This window comes from Pan troglodytes, chromosome 8 (genome assembly GCF_028858775.2).
Source record: "Pan troglodytes isolate AG18354 chromosome 8, NHGRI_mPanTro3-v2.0_pri, whole genome shotgun sequence".
In the NCBI taxonomy this organism is placed as follows: Eukaryota; Metazoa; Chordata; class Mammalia; order Primates; family Hominidae; genus Pan; species Pan troglodytes.
Genome location: NC_072406.2, coordinates 22,108,811 through 22,131,176, shown reverse-complemented (window position 1 = coordinate 22,131,176; position 22,366 = coordinate 22,108,811). Strand labels below are relative to the sequence as shown.

General features: G+C 38.4%; 1 long non-coding RNA gene across 3 annotated transcripts in view; it reads left to right on the top strand.

The window, feature by feature from the left end:
• LOC107976911 (uncharacterized) overlaps nucleotides 1-22,366 on the top strand; it is a 97,879-nt gene that overhangs the window by 11,295 nt on the left and 64,218 nt on the right. For 2 of the 3 annotated variants that reach the window (XR_010146792.1, XR_010146791.1), the window contains exons 3-4: nucleotides 20-246; nucleotides 13,824-13,993. This is a non-coding gene — a long non-coding RNA (uncharacterized LOC107976911). Of the gene's footprint in view, nucleotides 1-19; nucleotides 247-10,547; nucleotides 10,968-13,823; nucleotides 13,994-22,366 lie in introns of those variants that run through there. The other variant, XR_008537671.2, reaches the window with a different exon arrangement.

Genomic DNA, 22,366 nt, shown 5'->3' with positions numbered 1-22,366 from the left:
TTCCTCCCTTTTCTCACAGAGGCCCAGAGAAAACCATTGTTCCAGCAGTACTTCATAGGCCAAGGCAGAAGACAGAGAGAAGGGACACCCACAAGTCCAGTCAGGGATTACAATGACATCCATGGACCACCTCAATCTAAGCCAATTAGAGATAATTCGGTGGTGGCAGCTGAGTTTTGAATATAAAACATTACAACATTAACTAGAGGAGACTATGGCCCTGGAGTCTGAAAATGTGTGGGAAAGGTGAGTTATTTATTTATTTTATTTATATCGAGTTTTGGATGCTAGTTTAGTACCTTGTGTGGATGGGTCTGGGAGAGGCATTATTGTGGTTATGCTGATCATTATAGCTCCAGATCATCAAAACAGCCAACTCGTTTTAAATCTAGAACTGCAAGCTGGGCACAGGATTACACCTGTAATCCCACTTACTTGGGATGTTGAGGTAGAAGGATGGCTTGAGGCCAGGAGTCCAAGTCCAGCCTGGGCAACATACTAAGACCCCATCTCTCAAAAGAATTCCAGAAATACACAGCCAAGCATTCTGGGGACTATTGCAAGATTCAGGTACCACTATCAAGAAGAGTTGACTGCTGATGTGGAAATCCAGCAGGTTAAGTATAGGAAATCCAGCAGGTAAATGTATCTCCAGAGGAGATAGTGGTCACAGCCTTGATGACAGTAGGCACTGATGTCCGAGGAGGAGGAAAGTAGGACATAGGAAGACTGGGGCAACAAATGGTTCTCTTAAGAACAGCATAGGTGAAGTACAAGGGACAGGATTCTTCCCAGCTGCCATACTGAAAGAACTAGAAAGAACCCCACAAAATTTCAGGTCTTCCATCAAGCCAGGTTAGGTTTTGCACAGTTTTCAGGTTTAGTGAGGGGCTATCAGGCCAGATGGGAAAATAGAGTCATTCAAGAAAGATTCAGTGTTGTGGTCAATATGGGAAAATGGTGACTTGTAAGGACATTGCCAGGATTAGCCCTGTTTCAGGGAACCAGATTTACTAGGACCCACAGGTGGTGGGAATAGGCATTGCTATGTGCTCCCTGTTGTGATAAGGCTATTCTAGAAATTCAGGAAGGTTGAAAAGGAAAGTGGCAGGGATCAAACTGATCGTTGCTCTGCAAACATAAAAGGAGTTCTTTGGGCTGGGCACGGTGGCTCACGCCTGTAATCTCAGCACTTTGGGAGGCCAAGGTGGGTAGATCACAAAGTCAGGAGTTCAAGACCAGCCTGGCCAAGATGGTTAAACCCCATCTCCACTAAAAATACAAAAAAAAAAAAAAAATTAGCCAGGCATGGTGGTGGGGGACTGAAATCCCAGCTACTTGGGAGGCTGAGGCAGAGAATTGCTTGAACCCGGGAGGCGGAGGTTGCAGTGAGCTGAGATCATGCCACTGCACTCCAGCCTGGGTGACAGAGCGAGACTCTGTCTCAAAAAAAAAAAAAAAAAAAAAAAGGAGTTCTTTGTTTCTGCATCAGAAGCCACAAAATACTTATTTCCATATTTCTTCACTTGTAGACCACCTATACTTTAACATTTTAACATCTTTGAAATCAGGGCCCATCTTAGTGATGTCTCACAGTTTAATTGACAGTAATTTTTCTTGCTTAGTAACACCATGTAATGGTACTTCTTGCAATAAAATATGTCTAACAGTTGATCAAGTGTCAGACATCTGCTATGACGTAAATAATCAAACCAAACCAACTAAAACCAAACAAAAACAAGTTGAATGAGATATCTGCATCCAGTGAAAAAGAATCCAAAATTTCTTATGACAGAGGGACCGAAAGAAGGACTCTAGGAAACCCTGAGATGAAGATAAAACATTTTTTTTAAAAAAAGGATTTTGCTGAGAGACTAATACATTATTTGATTAAAATGAATTCTTACAAATTGTTTATCAATTTATAATGTATACCTATAAGATCAGCAGCAGTAAAGAGCACGTTTTATTTTAATTTCAATTAATAGAGCAAAGAAAGGATGCAAATTGGAGCATGAGATTAGACTACAGGCCTAGAGTGCAGGATGTTTGTGGGAGAAGTTTCTCACTCCATTAAATTATAAAGATGGAAGAATACTCAAGAGACCCCATAAGATGGAATCTGTTTGAACATAACGCTGGGAGATTTCAATCATAAACGGGAATCTCACAATGAAAACTTTTCTTTTTAAAAATCCAGCTTAGATTGCATTTTCCACTTTACAAAATGTGTATTGTTGAAAAGTCCTATTCTACGTTGATAAAATGTTTTTAAGAATGTGAGATTTAATAAGCCCTGGGCAAACCACTTTTATGAAATGAGCAAATATTCTCCATTTATCTAGCCTATAAATTTGAATTGTCAGGTTAATATACACCTACACTTAATATAGTAATGATCATGATGATATAAAACCACCAATTAGCTCTAGCTCTGTGATCAGTCTTGTACATAACATAGTCAAAGATAAAACACTCTTGGCCTTAAGGAGCTTGCATTATAAGTCAGAGATAAAATATAAAGAGAGTTTGTATTCACAGGAGACCAGATCTGGAAAGGCCTAGAGATGGGAGTGAAAATGCCTTCTGAGTTGGCATGAGAGGAAGGCCATAGTATTATTTAGTGATATTTTCCTTTTGTGTCATGAAAACAGACTGTCATTTAGCCTTCCCAACTAAGATCTCAGGTTTTGCGTGATCTTCCTAGGAACACTGTGATCTTTTCAACTGGCCTCTTGGCAAATCATCCTGGGCAGCAAGATGGCTTCCCTCTCTGGGATTTGATGGCTACCTACAGAATCTCTGGTGTCCTTAGGTAATGGCCTCACGTGTCCAGTAGTTGTGTGCTGTCCTGGGGGTGATTCTAGGATCACTTTAATCTCCATGGAACTACAGAAAAACTAGAGTGGTAAACTGACCTCTACCTTTAAAATTAAAAAAAAAAAAAAAAAAAGCAGAAGGCACAGGCTTGATCTAGGGTAAACTGGGAACTTCATTCCAACAGCAGAAATGTTTCACCAGGAAGTGCTTCATCGGTCTACAGAGAACAGAACTGTTAGCTTTCTACCACTCGACAAGGGTCCACTTCCTGGAAACACAAGCAACCTGATGTCTGCGGGTGGTGGAGGAGCAGAAAACAGTGAATAGACAAAGGAAAACAGCAACATACTTAAGGGTCTCTGTCACCTGGGGCAGCTGGTAGATCCAACAGAAGGAGAATGAATTGAAGAGTCAGATACTTTTGACCAAGAAAACCGGAAATGAGACATCTCAAGTGGATAGACTTAGATCACATGCAAAAACAAAAACAAAACCTCCTGGAAAGGTAAGAAGAAATTTAAAAATTTGAAAGTGTAATAGAGGAACTGGTACAATATCATTGTCAAGTTGGTGGCCTACAAGAGAAAGTTAAATAAATCCTCACAACACAAAGCCAAAACATAGAGACAAAAGAGATGGAAATCTTTGGGGGAAAGAGAAGCAGTGTGAAGGAGAACCATGAAGAGTAAGAGGAGAAAGAGGAGTGTGAGAAAAAGAAAGTGAACGCAGCATCTGGGGAATCATTTGCTGGGTAGTTTTTCAGGTTCTTTTTGCTTTAGTAAGGCTTTTTTGGTTGTTGTTGTTTGTTTTGTTTTGCTTTAGAATGGGTAATATAGGTGTGTCATGAACCAAGGTTATAATTAAGCCACTTATCTGCAGTTCAAGTCCCAGACCCCCCAAAGTTTTAAGTAAGGATTGGAATAGGTTATATTAGTAAATGTAAATAAAGAGACTCATGCAGTGGCAGAAAATTAAAAGTCCGGTGGCAGAATGTATGCCCGAAACATCAAGCAGGACCAAGAAACTCATCACATATAATAATCACTACCACTCACCATGACCACAAAGTCACTAAATGGCACAAATTTTATGTATCAAACAACATAAAGCAAAATAGATGTGGAAAATCATCTTGAGATTGATGGAGAATTTAACTCTAAAATGATATACTGGATAAATAAAATGTGGGACATCTATACCATGGAATACTATGCAGCCATAAAAAGGAATGGAATCATGTCCTTCGCAGGGACATGGATGGATGTAGGAGCCCTTATCCTCAGCAAACTAACACAGGAACAGAAAACCAAACACCACATATTCACACTTATAAGTGGGGACTGAATGATGAGAACACATGGACACATGGTGGGGAACAACGCACACTGGGCTCTGTCTGGGGTTGTTGGGGGAGAGAGAGCATCAGAAAGAATAGCTAATGGATGCTAGGCTTAATACCTAGGTGATGGGATGATCTGTGCAGTAAACCACCATGGCTCACATTTACCTATGTAACAAACCCGCACATCCTGCCTGTGTATCCTTAAAGTAAAAATTAAAGAAAATAATAATAATAATAATAATAATAATAATACTAGAAGAAGAAGCTTCAATGTGTTTCTTTATTAATAAACAGATTTAAAAACATAAGTAAGGTCAAATAAGGTTTAAATAATATCACCAACAAGCTTGATATAATAAATATTTACATATAAAACTTAAAACCAAAGAAGGAGTTTGTATTTTTTTAGAGCAATGGAAGATTTGCAAGAGTTGCTCATAGGCTTAGGTTCAAAGATAACTTCAATACATTCTAAAAATGTACAGACGTACCACCCACATAATCTGAATAAAATTCCAGATATCAGAAATAAACAACAAAAATAAATTAAAACTTCTTAGCTGCTTAGATATTATTATTATTATTGTTATTATTATCATTTGAGATGGAGTCTTGCTCTGTTGCCCAGGCTGGAGTGCAGTGGCATGATCTTGGCTCACTGCAAACTCTGCCTCCTAGGTTCAAGTGATTCTCCTGCCTCAGCCTCCCAAGTAGCTGGGATTCAGGCATGTGGCACCATGCCCAGCTAATTTTTGTATTTTTAGTAGAGATTGGATTTCACCATGTTGGCCAGGCTGGTCTCGAACTCCTGACCTCAAGTGATCCACCACCTTGGCTTCCCAAAGTGCTGGGATTATAGGCGTGAGCCAAAATGTCGGGCTTTAACTGCTTAGATTTTAAACAATTGTCCTAAAGAATCCCTGGACAAAGGAACAATGACAAAAATCACAAAATGTATTTCATGAAAAAGTATTGGAAAAGAGAACATGCCCTATGAACCTTAGCAACAAACAGAAGCAGCAGACACACTGATATCTACTATACGTCCATGTTACAAAAGGAGAATCCACATTCAAGTTCGAACATCAGTTAAAGAGGTGGTTTTAGTGGAAATACTGTCATTTTGAATGTTTAAACAGGATAGTCATAGGAGAAGTTGTCGGACATATTTTAAGGAGAAATAACTTTTTCAGGTCATACTCAGAGGTGTTTAGAAGAGCTCAAATCTAGAAACATGAGAATTGTTTGAGAAGGAGAACCTAGAAGACTTGAGGTCACCTTGAAAATGTGGGTGAGATGACAGCTTGCAATAAAATACAAGATTCCAGAATTCTTGGTATGACAGGAAAATAGTTAATGTGCAACCCTGTCATATCTTGATGCATCTGCTGATGGCTATTTTTTCAAAACCTCTAGAGCATGACCACTAAATAGCATAACGTTCACATTTTTGTCCTCTCTCTCATTTTCTTCTTTTTAACGAACAGTTGGGAAAAAAAACAAAAAACAAAAAACAAAAACCAGCAAACAAAAACCAAAAGAAAAAAAAAACATCACCAATAAACAAAAGAAGCTTCACCATCATTTGGGCCAAAGAAAGGGGTGCTTCATTTTCCCCGGAAAGATATGCCCTTCCTTCATTTGCTAAAAGCTGTTGACGACCACTTCGAAAAGAAACTCCACTTTGACTCTGAATTGCAGCAGTCTCTTTTTTTTGATCCAGCTGCCGTGGAAGTGCATTGTCGAGCTAGATAAAAGGTTGTTATTGGAACAAAAAAATTGTGTTTTTTCCTTCCTATGTAATATGTAATAAAACTATTCTATGAAGTCTCAATGAACTCTCTCAATTGAGAAAAATACAGACAATTTTCATTATAAGTGAATGTCTCCAATTCATTCCTTTTCTATGGAAGGAAGACATGCAACAGTAACTTACTGTAGGCCACATTTCATAAGATATAATCTATTCCATTATTCTTGTGTATGTTTCATATGAAAAATGTTATGAAGTTTTTTCCCCTCACAAAAATACATATTCCCTTATCTCATTAAGTCCCTATCTCACACAACACCATTCCTCTACTGTTGCCCAGACCCCCAGCTCCCCTGCTCCCCCGCTGGGGTCTCAGCCTGTATTGCTATTTCAGAAATATAAAAGAAATGCATGCATTTCATTCACGCACAGTCAGTCCATTATTCAATTTAAAATCTCTGGCAAATGTAGATGAAATTCTGGGAATGAAATGAACCTGGTTTTGGTTGACTGTGCCTGATGAGATTCAGCATTATCTCCAAAATGCTATGACTTACATTTTTTGTTGTATGTAGAACGTTCTATTTGTTTCTAGAAATTACAGTGTTTTTGCCTAGCAATGACCTTACGCTGGTCACAGGTACCCATGTGAAACCAGTTAGTCTAAGCAAGCATTATAACCCTGAACACTGGATTTATCAAACACATTTAACATAGTGTGTGCTTGAAGCTTTATGTTTGATTATAAAATTAATACATGCTTATTTTTGAAAATTCAAATACCGTAAAGCACGTTAACAAAAAAAGTAAAGTTTTCTACTTCCCCTCTCTTCTATAGTTAACCCGTTTCTGGATAGTCTCTGTGTTTAAAGGTTAGGCATGAACCTTCACACAGATGCTTACCCTCCCTCACTCCCCTACATAAATATTCATGTGTATTTTACATACTTTTTATTCTTTTTAAAACTATAAAATAATACTGTACATGCTGTTCTGCAGAAATCATTTTTGCTTAGCATATTATCAGTAAATCTCTGTGTTACTTCCTACAGATCTGTTACATTCTTTTGAATAGCTACATAACATTGCCTTTTGCTCTTAAAATCAAAGCTGCAATGAAGATCACTTTGCATAAAGATTTCACTATACTTGATTGCTGGGTCAAAGAAAGTTTATTTTTTATTTTGATAAAGTATGTATTTTGAGATTTTAATAAGATAAAATATTACTTTAAATGATTTTAATAGCCCTATTAAAAATTACACCAAATTTATATTCTCTGTTATGTACTCCAATAGCATTACTCTATGAGTAAAACACATTCTATTCTTTGTGACATGCTTAATATTCCTTTCTTAGAGTCATAGACAAAAGACAGGAACTGGCTAGAAGCATGATCTTATTTTAAAAATTAGACGTGAAGGCCAGGTGCAGTGACTAACGCCTGTAATCCTAGCACTTTGGGAGGCCGACGTGAGTGGATCACCTGAGGTCAGGAGTTCAAGATCAGCCTGTCCAACATGGCAAAACCCTGTCTCTACTAAAAATACAAAAATTAGCCAGGTGTGGTGGTACACGCCTGTAATCCCAGCTACTCAAGAGGCTGAGGAAGAAGAATCACTTGAACACAGGAGGTGGAGGTTGCAGTGTGCCGAGATCATGCCGCTGCACTCCAGCCTTTGCGACAAGAGTGAGACTCCATCTCAAATACACACACACACACACACACACACACACATATATATTAATTAGTCGTGGAGTCCCTTGGAAATAGGTTTTGCCCACAACCCTATTACCAATGTGGATTTGTGACTATGGACACATTATTAATATCAGTGTCCATGTGGTTCTAGTGAAAGTTAGCACATGTCCTAAGTATTTGCAGGGTTGTAATAAACATAAAAAGAAAAATATGCAGGGAAGATATATTCAGGTAAATGCACTCTAGAGAAAAATGCATTTGGTTACATATAACACACACACACACACACACACACACACATACACACACCACAAATAAATGAGATAATATGCCATAAATGATGAAATGAGACCAAATCTCATCAGTGTCAGTTCATAAATATCTTAAAACTGTCTAATGACAGACGCCTCATCATTTTCAGTCAAGGCATATTATAAGCCAGTTAGTAATAGCTAGTTATTCATTAAGTATGTTTTGAATTTCTATAGTTGACATTCAGAAAAAATATTTTCTTAGCAGCTTGCATTAGATTCCCTTTTAATTCAACTATTTGAGTTTGGAAGACACTTTAATAAGTCTGTTTATGTTAATAGCAGTAATAATAGTAAATACTTTTGTGGCACTTATTGTAAGCCAGATGCTATCATATGCATTATATGTACTTTAATCCATTTAATCTTCCTGACAATCCCTGAAGTTGTTTTACAGGTGAGACACAGAGAGGTTAAGCAGACTACCCAATGTCACACAGCAAGTAAATGACAGGCTCTGGACTTAAATTAAAACAATCTGGATCCAAGTCTATGCTATTATCCAGAATACTACATAATCTTTCTTCTGTGCTGTGACAGATAGCACTTTAAAATGTAGTTATTAGCTACTACCAATTTTTCAGACAAGGAAACTACTAAATGAGGATAGAAACTTACTTGATCCGGAGTAGGAAAAAGAACAAAGAGAAGAACATCTTTGTAGTTACAAGTGGCTATGGTGGGTGTGCAAAGAAACCCATTTTGTGACTGTCCATATCTTCAATTAAAGTATGAAAACAATAAGACGTTTAATTTGAATAACTTCTGGTAGAGACTGGTGAGAAGGCAGGGGTTTGCCCCTAAAAGAGCACAGGAAAAAACTGAGAGTGTATCCATGGCTACAGAAGCCAGGCAGGTGAACTATTCACCTTATAACAAGAAAAATTCCTGGAGAGCTTTGGTTTAAAGTATATATCCTCCCAGGCTACGTAATGGGAGGTTGAATCTGATTCAAATAGATTTCCACTGGGAAGAACTCAGCTAACCTCTAGGTTTCACCTGCTAAATGCCAAGCACTGATTACATTTTGGCAATGCAAAGATATTCATCAAATCAATTAACTAGGACTACCTGAACTACTCTGATTTCAGGAGAAGGTGGTGGTGGTGGTGGTGGTGGTGGATGGGTCATGACATGGAACATTGTCCTGAAAATTGGCCCTTGACCTTGGACCATAAAAGATAGCTGGAGAACAAGTGTGAAACTCTAAGAGAGACCGAGGGAAAAAATGATATGGTTAAGATCAAGACGATTCCCTTCATTAGATAGAAACAGTTTAACTGCTTTCCAAGAAAACAGCTCCAGCTAACATTGAGTAGCTTTTCTTCTTAATCTGCCAACTCTTTAGTTAATTAATTGGGATAATTTCCAATAGATAAATGGATTTGGAAACTTGATAGTCAGCTTAAAGATTAATTGTTTTGTTTCCTTTTTCAAACAACTGTATTGATGTATGATTGACACACAAAATGCTGTACATATTTAATGAACACAACTTGATGAGCTTGGGGAAAAGTAGACACTCATTAAACTATCACCACAATCTATGCAATAAGCGTATCCATTACCTCCCAAAGTTTATTTATTTATTTATTGAAATGGAGTTTCACTCTTGTCGCCCAGGCTGGAGTGCACGAGCTCGGCTCACTGCAACCTCTTCCTCCCAGGTTCAAGCAATTCTCCTGCCTCAGCCTCCTGAGTGGCTGGAATTACTGGCATGCACCACCACACCTGGATAATTGTTGTATTATTAGTAGAGACGGGGTTTCACCAGGTTGGCCAGGCTAATCTCAAACTCCTGACCTCATGTGATCCCTCCGCCTCAGCCTCCCAAAGTGCTGGGATTATAGGCATGAGTCATCGCACCCAAGACTGTCTTTATTTAATATTACTATTTTTTTTTGTGATGACACTTAACATAAGATCTACCCTCATAAAAAAAATTTTGGTATACAGTACAGTATTGTTAACTATAAACACTGTGCTATAGAGTCGATGTCTAGGTCTCAGGCATCTTGCATAGCTGAAACTTTGTGCCCCTTGACTAATAACTCCACATTCTCCCCAACCCTGGACAACCACCATTTCCTGCTCTGCTTCTGTAAGTTTGACTATTTTAGATTCCTCACATAAGTGGCATCAGTTATTATTTGTTTTCTGGCTCTCAATTATTTCACTTGATGAATGTACTCCAGGTTCATTCATGTTACTGAAAACGGCAGAATTCCTCTCCTGTCCCCTGCCCTCACCACTGAGGACCTAAAGGATAATGAAAGGGGGGAATCTGTGCCCTAAATAATCCCTTTTGGCAGTTACTTTCTGTTTTCAAAGTTCAGCTCTCCCTCTCCCTCTCCCTCTCTCTCCCTCTCTCTCCAGGGTCTCCCTCTCCCTCTCCCTCTCTCTCCCTCTCTCTCCACGGTCTCCCTCTCCCTCTCCCTCTCTCTCCACGGTCTCCCTCTCCCTCTCCCTCTCTCTCCACGGTCTCCCTCTCCCTCTCCCTCTCCCTCTCTCTCCACGGTCTTCTTCTGTTGCCGAGCCGAGGCTGGACTGTACTGCCGCCATCTGGGCTCACTGCAGCCTCCCTGCCTGATTCTCCTGCCTCAGCCTGCCTGGGATTGCAGGCGCGTGCCGCCATGCCTGACTGGTTTTTGCTGGAGTGCAGTGGCGTGATCTCGGCTCGCTACAACCTCCACCTCCCAGCCGCCTGCCTTGGCCTCCCAAAGTGCCGAGATTGCAGCTTCTGCCCGGCTGCCACCCCGTCTGGGAAGTGAGGAGCGTCTCTGCCTGGCCGCCTATCGTCTGGGATGTGAGGAGACCCTCTGCCCGGCTGCCCAGTCTGGGAAGTGAGGAGTGCCTCTTCCCGGCCGCCATCCGGTCTGGGAAGTGACGAGCGTCTCTGCGCGGCCGCCCATCGTCTGAGAAGTGAGGAGCGCCTCTGCCCCGCCACCCCGTCTGGGACGTGAGGAGCGCCTCTGCCTGGTCGCGACCCCGTCTGGGAACTGAGGAGTGTCTCTGCCCGACCGCCACCCCGTCTGGGAGGTGAGGAGCGTCTCTGCCCGGCCGCCCCGTCTGGGAAGTGAGGAGCCCCTCCTCCCGGCAGCCGCCCCGTCTGGGAGGTGGGGGGCAACCCCCGCCCCGCCAGCCGCCCCGTCCGGGAGGGAGGTGGGGGGGGCAGGAGCCGCCCAGTCCGGGAGGCGGGGGGGGGGGGGGGGGGGGCCTCTGCCCGGCCGCCTGGCCTGGGAAGTGAGGAGCCCCTCTGCCCGGCCGCCATGCTGTCTGGGAGGTGTACCCAACAGCTCATTGAGAACGGGCCATGATGACGATGGCGGTTTTGTGGAATAGAAAAGGGGGAAATGTGGGGAAAAGAAAGAGAAATCAGATTGTTACTGTGTCTGTGTAGAAAGAAGTAGACATAGGAGACTCCATTTTGTTCTGTACTAAGAAAAATTCTTCTGCCTTGGGATGCTGTTAATCTATAACCTTACCCCCAACCCCGTGCTCTCTGAAATATGTGCTGTGTCCACTCAGGGTTAAATGGATTAAGGGCGGTGCAAGATGTGCTTTGTTAAACAGATGCTTGAAGGCAGCATGCTCCTTAAGAGTCATCACCACTCCCTAATCTCAAGTACCCAGGGACACAAACACTGCGGAAGGCTGCAGGGTCCTCTGCCTAGGAAAACCAGAGACCTTTGTTCACATGTTTATCTGCTGACCTTCCCTCCATTATTGTCCTATGACCCTGCCAAATCCCCCTCTCCGAGAAACACCCAAGAATGATCAATAAATACTAAAACAACAACAATAACAACAAAAACAAAACAAACAAAAAAGAAAATGGCAGAATTTTCTGCTTTATTAAAGCTGGATAATATTTTATTGCATATAAAAAGCAGACATATAGACCAATGGAACTGAATAGAGAGTCCAGAAATAAAACCATACGTATATGCTCAACTCGTCTTCAACAAGGGCAGCAAGAATATCAATGGGGAAAGCAATGTCTTCAGTGAACGGTATTGAAAAACTGAATATTCACATGCAAAAGAATGAAATTGGATCCTTATCTTACACTATACACACAAATCAACTCAAAATCAATTGAAGACTAAAACTTGAGACCTGAAATGAAAATATTAAGAAGAAAACATAGAAAAAAGTTTTTTGACACTGATGTTGGCAATGATTTCTTGCATGCGACCCCAAAAGCATAGTTGACCAAAGCAAGCATAGTTGACAAAAGCAAACATACACACATGAGACTCCGTCAAACTAAACAGCTTCTGCACAGCAAAGGAAACAATCAGCAGAATGAAGAAACAAACTATGGAATGAGAGAAAATATTTACAAACCTTATATTTAATAAGTAATTAATATTTAAAATACATAAGGAACTCCTACAACTGAACAGCAAAAAACCAAATAGCCCAATTAAGAAATGCGAAAAGGATTTCAATAGACATTTCTCCAAACATACAAATGGCCAACAGGTATACGAAGAGATCGTCAACATCACTAATCATCCAGGGAATGCAAACCAAAACCACAATGAGGTATCACCTCATACCCGTTGTAATGGCTATTATGAAAAACAAACAATAACAAAAGAAAGCAAGTGTTGATAAGGATTTAGAGAAAAGTGGACTCTTGTACATCATTGGTGGGAAAGTGGTGCAGCTGCTATAGAAAACATTATAGAGGGTCCTCAAAAACTGAAAAACAACCACCCTATGATTCAGCGAACTCACTTCTGGATATATATGTATATACATATAATCTCCAAAGGAATTGAAAGCAGAATATTAAAATGATATCTGCACTCCCACAGTCATCACAGCATTATTCACAATAGCCAAGACACTGAAGTAACTTAAAAGTTCATTGACGGAGGAGTGCCTAAAGAAAATATGGTATCTACAAACAATAATTTTGTTTCTGATGAATGTATACGTCATATTAGAATTTATATCCATTCTAGAAAAAATAAAAGACACCTGCAAAACTCATTATTTAATTTAGGGAGAAAATACTGCTGTAAGAAGGGCAAGGCTTCATACAAAATATAGAAATAATTATTCATTTGCTCAGAATCAGGAACTCTTAGTTGGTGTCAAAGGAAATCAAACAGTGAAGACTTATTTATAATATCTCAAGAGATAAGGACACCCAGTTTATTATTATCACTTATCTGGGTAGTTTCTTTAAAATGTTTTATTAAGATTCATCAAATACTGACTACTGATCCACAATATAGGTGTGCTAGCAATTAACCAAATAATTTTTTCTAATACATTTGTAAAATAACTAGCAAAAGAGAATCAATATAGGTAGGCATTATGAGAACTACAGCAGCATCTTATTTATTTGAGGAGCCTCTGCCGTAATGCCAAGTACAAGACATGAGAAGCTGAGAATGTTCAGTAATCGGTTGCCAAACTGAGGAAATGATTCTGAGCTTCAAGCTGCTTATAATCTATTTGAAGAGACAAATTTAATATATAAAAACAATGAAAAAAGAATTCAGTGTCAAAGTAGTCTTCATTATCTCTAAGGGTAAGCATGAGTTGAGAATATGAGAAGAAAAACCTGCACCAGAATAGTAAAGACCTATGCTGATTTACAAAAACAATTTTTATTATATATTTAAAAGAATTTAAGAACTTTTGATAATACTCCTATGGGAAAAAGGGAGAAGCTGATGGAGGCATTTGCACACTAAATCCATTTTATTACTCCTAGTCACATCCAAATCACAGAATAGGAGAGGCCAGTGATTCTCTGCAAGCATCGAGGAGGCCAGTGTTTCAGGATCCTTTTTATCCAGATTATTTCCTGTCTGAAAGGAAGCAGTGATGAGCTGTATGGATTTGAGTTATTGAAACTTCCTCTTCTTGCAGAAATTCGACAGGGAAGAAAAGCAAGTCACCAGGGACTGTATCCTTGATTAGTGGCTGCGATCCTGCAACACACTTCATCCTGCCCAATCCCTATCGATGTTGGCATTTTCCTACTCAATTGATGTCCTCGTATTTTCCCTGCTCCATCTACACACCATATATTTCCTCAGGTTAGTCCATAACTCTTATTCTTTTCTCCTCTTGCTTGATCTGTAAAATAATTTGTACTCATGTGTTCACATATTGTAAGAAACAATTACACTCAAGGTCAAGATCAAGTGAAATTGCTTACATTTCTTCTCTCTCTCTCTTTTTTTTTTCTCCAGGGCTTTACAATTGAACCCCATGGATTGTCCTTAATTAGATTTTAGAGGAATCACTTTTCTAATTTCTGGTTTCATGTATATAACCATTCACAAGCACACATATGTGTATATACATGCATATACACGTAGAGAGGCAGTTCACTTATGTATGTATATATGATGTGTGGGTGTGTGGGGGTGTGTGTATGATTTGTGTGTGTGTGTTTGTGTGTAATATATAATGCTGGCACCAAAAATGGCTGTTGAAGTCTCATATCAGGTAATTCTAAATGAATATCTGAAATGGCTAAAAGGCTTTTGTCAGTTAGATAATTCATTTATTTATCATCTCATTTTTTTTCATGCATAAGCAAAGCCTAATGATTAGGGTGGCTTGAGAATTTTCTTTTCTGAGAGTTGTAAGGATGCAAAAAGAACTCCACCCATCTACCTGAGAAGAAACTGTGCTCCTAAATAAGTGAGTTCTTTTAGAAAAAAAGAGAATATATTGCATGTAGAGTTTGTTAAACTTTGCATTTCAGTCAACAGCCACCTAGAGATATCAGTTTCACCTGTATATACACGGAATATAATAGAATGTAATACTGTGCTCCACAACTGCCTCCCCTAGCTTCTGTGCCCTCTTTGTTCATCCCTCATCCACATTCTCACCCCAGGCTGCACATCTACAGAATAAGTTCCGAGTCTGTCATTTGGGGAGGGTAGAAACAATGTCTCATTCATTCGTCTTAGTGTTCCTACAACTTAAAATACAGTCAGTGTTTATTTATTTTTACTTTTTATTTTTTAACATTTATTTTAGTTTCAGAGGGTACATGTGCAGGTTTGTTACAAAGGTAAATGCATGTCATAGGGGTTTGTTGTACAGATTATTTCATCACCCATGTACTAAGCCTAGTACCCAATAGTTATTTTTTTCTGCTCCTCTCCCTCCTCCCACCCTCCACCTTCGAGTAGTCCTCAGTGTCTGTTGTTCCCTTCTTTGTGTTCATGTGTTCTCATCATTTAGCTCCCACTTATAAGTGAGAACATGTGGTATTTGGTTTTCTGTTCCTGTGTTTGTTTGCTGAAGATAATGGCTCCCACCTCCATCCATGTCCCTGCAAAGGACATGATCTCATTCCTTGTTATGTCTGCATAGTATTCCATGGTGTATGTGTACCATATTTTCTTTATCCAATCTATTCTTGATGAGCATTAGATTGATTCCATGTCTTTGCTATGGTGAACAGTGCTGCAATGAACATTCATGTGCATTTGTCTTTATGGTAGATTTTATGATAAAGACACCAAAAGTAATCGCAACAAAAGCAAAAATTGACAAATGGGATCTAATTCAACTTAAGAGCTTCTGCATGCCGAAATAAACTATCAACAGAGTAAACAGAAAACCTACAGAATGGGAGAAAATATTTGTAAACAATGTGTCTGAAAAAGGTCTAACATCCAGCATCTATAGGGAACTTAAATTTATGAAAGAAATACAACCCCATTAAAAAGAGGACAAAGGACATAAACAGACACTTTTCAAAAGAAGATATACATGTGCCCAACAAGCATAGAGTAGATGTTTAATCACTATGTATTGAAACTTATGTACCTGAATGAAGAATTTAATAATCACGTTTTGCAATAGCTCTATGCAAAACAGCATTGTGACGAGGTTGGGAGCAAGTAAAGGGTTGCAGAGGATGCAGCAGCAGGGAGTCAGGGGATTACATAACCCACCCTGGGCATTAGTCCATTCTCGTCTGACTCCCCACTTCTTCTGGCATCGTGTTGGCTAGTCCTACCTAGTCTGCACACATGATCTCTTTTAACACTAATGACCATATTGCTGGTAAGAATTATTACTCATGTTTTACTGCCAATAAAGCACCCAATGGATACATTTCACTCAATAAAAAGCATCCCTCTTCTCCAACCATTAAACAGTTTCCTACTTATTTCCAACTCAAAATAATCCCTCTGCTCACTTAGGCTATATCCCAGAAGTTAGTATTCTTTGCAATTCCCACCTTGTATTGAAAATATATTTTCCCGGCTGGGTGTGGTGGCTTACGCCTGTAATCCCAGCACTTTGGGAGGCTGAGGCGGGTGGATCACGAAGTCAGGTGTTTTTGAGACCAGCCTGACCATCATGGTGAAACCCCGTCTCTACTAAAATACAAAAAATTAGCCAGGCATGGTGGCGCGCTCCTGTAATCCCAGCTACTCAGGAGGCTGAGGCAGGAGAATGGCTTGAACTGGGGCGGGGGCGGGGGTGGGGGAGGCGGGGCGGAGGTTGCAGTGAGCCGAGATCGGACCACTGCACTCCAGCCTGAACAACAGAGCGAGACTCTGTCTATATGTGTGTGTGTGTGTGTGTGTGTGTGTGTGTGTGTGTGTGTGTGTGCGCGTATTTTCCCACAGGTCTAGGAAGTCACCCTGCAAATAGGAGACTTAGCCTGATATCTGATATTCCAGAATTTCAGAGGCCTCTTTCTTCATGGCCCGTGGTTGTAGTAGAGACACTTGTTGGATACGTGGATAGATGGATGGGTAGATATTTGAGTAGGCACAATACAGAAAGGTGAATAATGACTTCTACACATTTTTCATATGCCCAGGTCTCAATATGATTGTGCGTCAGAGTCTGATGTATGCCTGTTGTGTTGCTTCACAACCTCACATGTTCTTACACGGATGTCTGAATACATATGATCAGACTCTCCCAGGCTCTGAGAAGTAAAGGCTGAGTTAATGGCCCCATGCTTCAATCCACTCCTTTACTCTCTCTGTTTGAAAGAATGCGATTTTTATTCCAAATACTCGTTAAACTTCAGAGCTCTGAATTCACCCCAGAAACATCAGAGTCTACTTTTCATTTTATCATATAAACTAAATACAGCAAATTCAGGACCGTGCAATGTTCCCCAGGCTCTCACATTTCATTGTCCTACTAAATCTAATTGAGGCAAATAATTTTTATATCTCTTCATGATGTAAAGAGTTTCCTTTTCTTGGTTTCATTTTTTCAAAGCATATGTGGTCATTCAATATATCAAATTTGAAATTTAAGGAAAATTATCCCCTACATGTAGATAATATGGAAGATTTTAAAGAAAATAACCATATGGATTTTAATTTGGCACAAATACCATGTATTTCTATTCAGGGTGAGTTAAGGTGTATACTTCTCAAGTTCACATCATTCTTCATGGTCTTGTGACTTAGAATTAAAGCTGAAATATCACCTGCTGAGCTCCTTGTCCCACTTTTCTCCACCTTCTGTATGAATAAAATCCCATTTTCCTTCTTTCATAATTCAAAGAAACTGACATATTTAATCAGAGATAACAGATTTTATTAGACCAAAGGCATGAGGAAAAATATCCAGGTGTTATTCCTCAACTGCAATTAATAAAGTTTCATGGTGGTTCAATTCATTAGGACAAATTAAGAGTCTGTAATAAATCCTTTAATTAACTTTCTAACTTTCAGCTTTTTTAAATGATTAATGTTGCTTGTACAAAGGAGTCTACTGTGGCAGGAATGACCAGGAACATAATAAGCAAATCCAATTATTATATTGTCAAATGAACCTGACTTCACACTGGACTCAGAGGACCATTCTTAAAAAAATTACACAAAATAAGCTACTTAAATAAGTATCTGATTAGTGTGAGAAAAAATATCCAATAGCTTAACAAATTTCATGGATTTTTATACATGAAGTATCCTGGCTGCCTATTTATTATATAATGGTGTTTTCTATGTAATGGTCAATGTTAAACTTATTTTTTGTTGCATATAAATAGATTTATATTTAATAGAATAGATATAGTAACATCTGTATAGCATTAGATTTATAGACTTAAAATTGCCTAACCACTTCACATAAATATATTAAATATTTTACCATTACTTCCTGGATGATTAAGAACTAAGTTATTTAGATAAATTACTAAACTTCATTACTTTAAATATGCAGTCTTAAGGCTTCACTAAAAAAAAAAAAGATACAGTTGAGCATTGTGAAAATAGCATAAAATTTGTATGTGTTTTTAGCATGGTTTTTATAAGACATTTGTTTTCTTTCTGATGGCACAAGATAACATATAATTATTAATAGCATTCATCTTTACTGCTACATTTGAAAATATGTAAACCTTAGTGCATAACTGGCATTCCTTTTCTAACCCCTATAATGTTGGTTAAAGAGACCTGGGTTTTCTGTTACTAAAAAAGTTATTTTTAAGTTGCTGGCATTTCTTGTTTGTTATAACCACACTTCCCTTTTAAAAAATTAATATATCTTAGTGATTTGGCAGAAAGCATAGCTATAAAAATACAATGCAACTATTTTACATTTATAATATTTTTTTTTCTAAAAATAACTTTGGTTAGATCTCTAAAATTTGGTTTATTTTAGATCCATAAGCATTCAACATATTATAGTAAAAAAGTTCACTATCACAAAACTGCTTAAATGAATGAACTCATACTCATAGAAATATATGTAATGAGAAGGTTGTAATTCTCAGCAGGAGTTGGTCACTAAATACAGTAACAGAAACAAGGAAGGAATTCTGTCTTCAGGAAAATTGATTATTCTAAAAAATTAAATCTGCCAATCAAGTTAGTCCTTTGCATAGTAAAGCTGTTGATAATCTGAAATCTACCTAATACAGTTAGTTTAAAAGTTTGTATAACCTCCGATGGTGGTAAGTATTCCATATAAGTATAATAAACAATGCTTGTCTGCTTTAAAAGCCAGCAGAAAACTTACCTTTTCCATACAGCTTTTCGGGGCACCCTTATTCATTCCCAGATGTAAGATGAGCAAACCTCTCCTGATCTTCACTCATTGTCATCTTCATTACATAACTTTTCTATGTTACTGAGATACAGAAACCATTATATATTTGTATCTGGGATCCTAATTATTGTGTTACCTTACAGTTCTATTTCCTATACTTTTCACATTCCATCTTAGTTTTTAAATGATATTCATTCCATAAATATTTATATTACTTCTATTATATATACACTAATATAAATATATATTTATATACATTTCCTTACATCAACCACATATAAAAAAACCCCACTTTGGGAGGCAATGAGATGATTTAAAAGTAGCTACTACTTGTCTCAAAGGGTTTACTACCTGAACAGGAAGAAGTGCTGGGGATTAAATAGGTAGTAACTGTGCATTGTTGAACACTGTGCAAGTAATTAGGGTATTCAGAAGGCATCAAAATTTTTTATACTGAGGCAAGTAGCAAAATAGGAGCATCCAATTTACATTTTACAAAGGAATAGAAGAAGTTGGCCATGTAGAAATATTAAAGAAGACAGTACCAAGCAGATAAAACAGAAATGACCATAAGGGTGGAAGTTTAAGGGGACAGAGAATAATTTGGCTTGAGAATGTGAGTCTTCATAAGGGAAAGAATGACGAGATAGCATGCAGTAAGTGGGACTTGGTGAAAACGTTAAGTTTCTTGAGTATGAAGATAAGAAATTGGGACTTTGAGTCAAATGCTAGCTTTGTGTTCCACTGCTGACTCTTTGAAACTATAATTTTTGAAGGTTGAACTATAATTTTATATTTTCTGTAAGCTTCTGCACATTGTACTCACATACTTGGGATCCAGTGACTCCGACCTTCCTCTAGTGATGTAGCTAAAATTTGGGGAATCATAAGTATACCAGATCCAATGTTTCTACACAGTATTAAGAAATGATAGTCAGGGTAAACCTTCAATAGTTGGTATGCCTGCCAAAAATTTATCTAAATATACCCGGTCACTTTGCCCTACAAGTTCGCTTAGAAATGTTGATAAAGCAGGCTTTCTACAGAATGGTTATTTCCTTTCTAACTTGCACGAAACAAAATTTACTCTGGCAATCGACTTTTCACCTAGTATTTTGACATAAGTACCGAAACTAGAAAATCAATGATGCACAGACAGATTTCTGTTCCCCTTCAATAAAAATCTGGCATTATTTAATATTCGGGATAACAACAACAAAAAACCTCAAGTAATCTTGCTCTGTAGTTCTTATTTTCGCTCTTCTTTCATTCAATGTTAAATGAGCAATTACTGCATACTAGATACTGTGTCAGATGACAGGACTACCAAAAGGGATATGTCCCTGACCTCAAGGACCTCTCCTTGGGTAGAGAGTATGCACAATGAAATAGTGATAATAAATTGTGATAAGCACTACAGCAGGGATATTAAATATTAAATACTTGCTGAAAGCCCAAAGGAAATAGCTATTGCTGCATGGGTTTGCTATTACTACTGAATGTCCATTTAATAATGTTTTAATAATCATATTAATCAGGATAAAACAATCCATTGATTCACATAAACTTCCTTTATCTCCGTGTTGGTAGGCAGCAGCAATATGTTTCACAACTATGTTGGTTTAAAGCCCTTTCTATTAAATATAAGGTCAAGTAGAAAGTCAAAGGGAAACCTGTGTGCTATGCTTAGTCCCCAACTCCTCCTCTTTGTCAGTGAGATTATGCATCCCACGTGGTCTGTTTCCTTAGATAACTGAATTATGATGGACATGTCAATCAGACAAGAAAATTATTGGCTTATTAACAGCTTACTTTATAAATTCTGACAGCCAGTCCCTATACTATTGGACGCAGTAGTTTATGCAACATTTGCTATGCATTTGCTGAAGATTTAACGTTAGTCATTATTTCAGTGTCTAAGTCCTTATAAAGTCTAATTGGGAAATAGAAGTCCCAAAGCAATGAAGATTTATATCATTCGCCCTAGGTGAAAAACTGATCTTTATAAAAATGGAATTCAAAATCTTCATTCCTCTATTAGAAAATTAAGTGAAACTCTGAAAACTTCTAATACCTTTCCCCCAAATGTATCACCCTACATTTTTCATCTTTTTATTAAGCTGTACAGAGATATTGAATAGGACTATTATTGTTTGCTTTGTATACAAAGCATATTCCACTTGAATATACTTATTCCACTTGAGCAATCCTTAGAGTTGGCAAATTCCTAACACTATGACTTTTGTTCTCATTGACTGTTATTTGTGTGGCTCTAACACACCTTTCCATAGTTAGAAAGATAACAGAACCATAGAAGCTGACACACAGACTTGGAATGATCCTTATCTCTGGTGTGGTAATACGATGCTGCTGTGTGACCAAGGCTCTGGGAAACTTACCTCAAACCCACATATCAACAAGATACTGGATCTTGAATAACAAATTAGGGGCCTGGGAGTGAACAGCAGAGAAAGCATTCTCTTCAATAATATAAAATCACTCCTAGAGAGAGGCTTGTCCTCTGTGAGCACAAAGGTCTCCCTTTGGGTGCCCCTATAGACAATCCCCTTTGAATTTTGTGAAAAGTTTTAGCTATTTCTCCCAGAAGTCAAGTTCATTTCAGGAAGAGAGTTTATAATCTTCTCTTATTTTTCTGGCTACAGCTTTCTCCCAGCCAAGCTATTGGGGAAAATGGTGTCTAGAAATATATGGGCTGCTATTCCAGGGTCTCCAAGCCTTCCACTGTGTCCATCTGAACTTAGTGAGTCTGTATTCTTTGTTTTCAGTGATTCTGCTCTGTTCCCTGAAGCTGTTCTGTGAACTTCCGTTTCCTTCCTATGTTGAGATGTTATGATTTAGGAGGTTAAAAATATAGAAAAAGGACTTTATGCAAAGGTTAATAATATTTTGTTAAGTTTCCCAGGCTGGTCAATTCATAAGAGGCAGGAATTTGTGCGTGGAACTGTATGCTGAAGTTAAACCAAACCTAAACCCATCCAGCAGGGGGAAAATACTCCTCTGTGGTTTCTAGCTTGAGAGGATATAACTAATATGGTCAAGTCTCTACGTGAGCAACCTAGTTCTTTAATTAAATACTGATATACATAAGCCCTTTAAAAGAAAAGTGACCACAGAACAGATTAAAGCATTAAGACTTCTTGAATTTTCTTAATTGATGACTTTTCAAGCAGATGCCATGTTTCTGTGGTAATCTAGCAATGTATGGTCAATTAGTCTTCATACATGCATGTCATAAAAATCAATTTATTTAACGTATCAGATTCCTGAATATAAAATCACCAATTTAGCTACAACACAGTTTGCTTTAGACATGAACCTGTATCCTAAAAATAAGTTTGGGGTATGGAGAATATTTTGTTTATGAATCTTGTACCTGTTCATGGTCCTAAATGGAC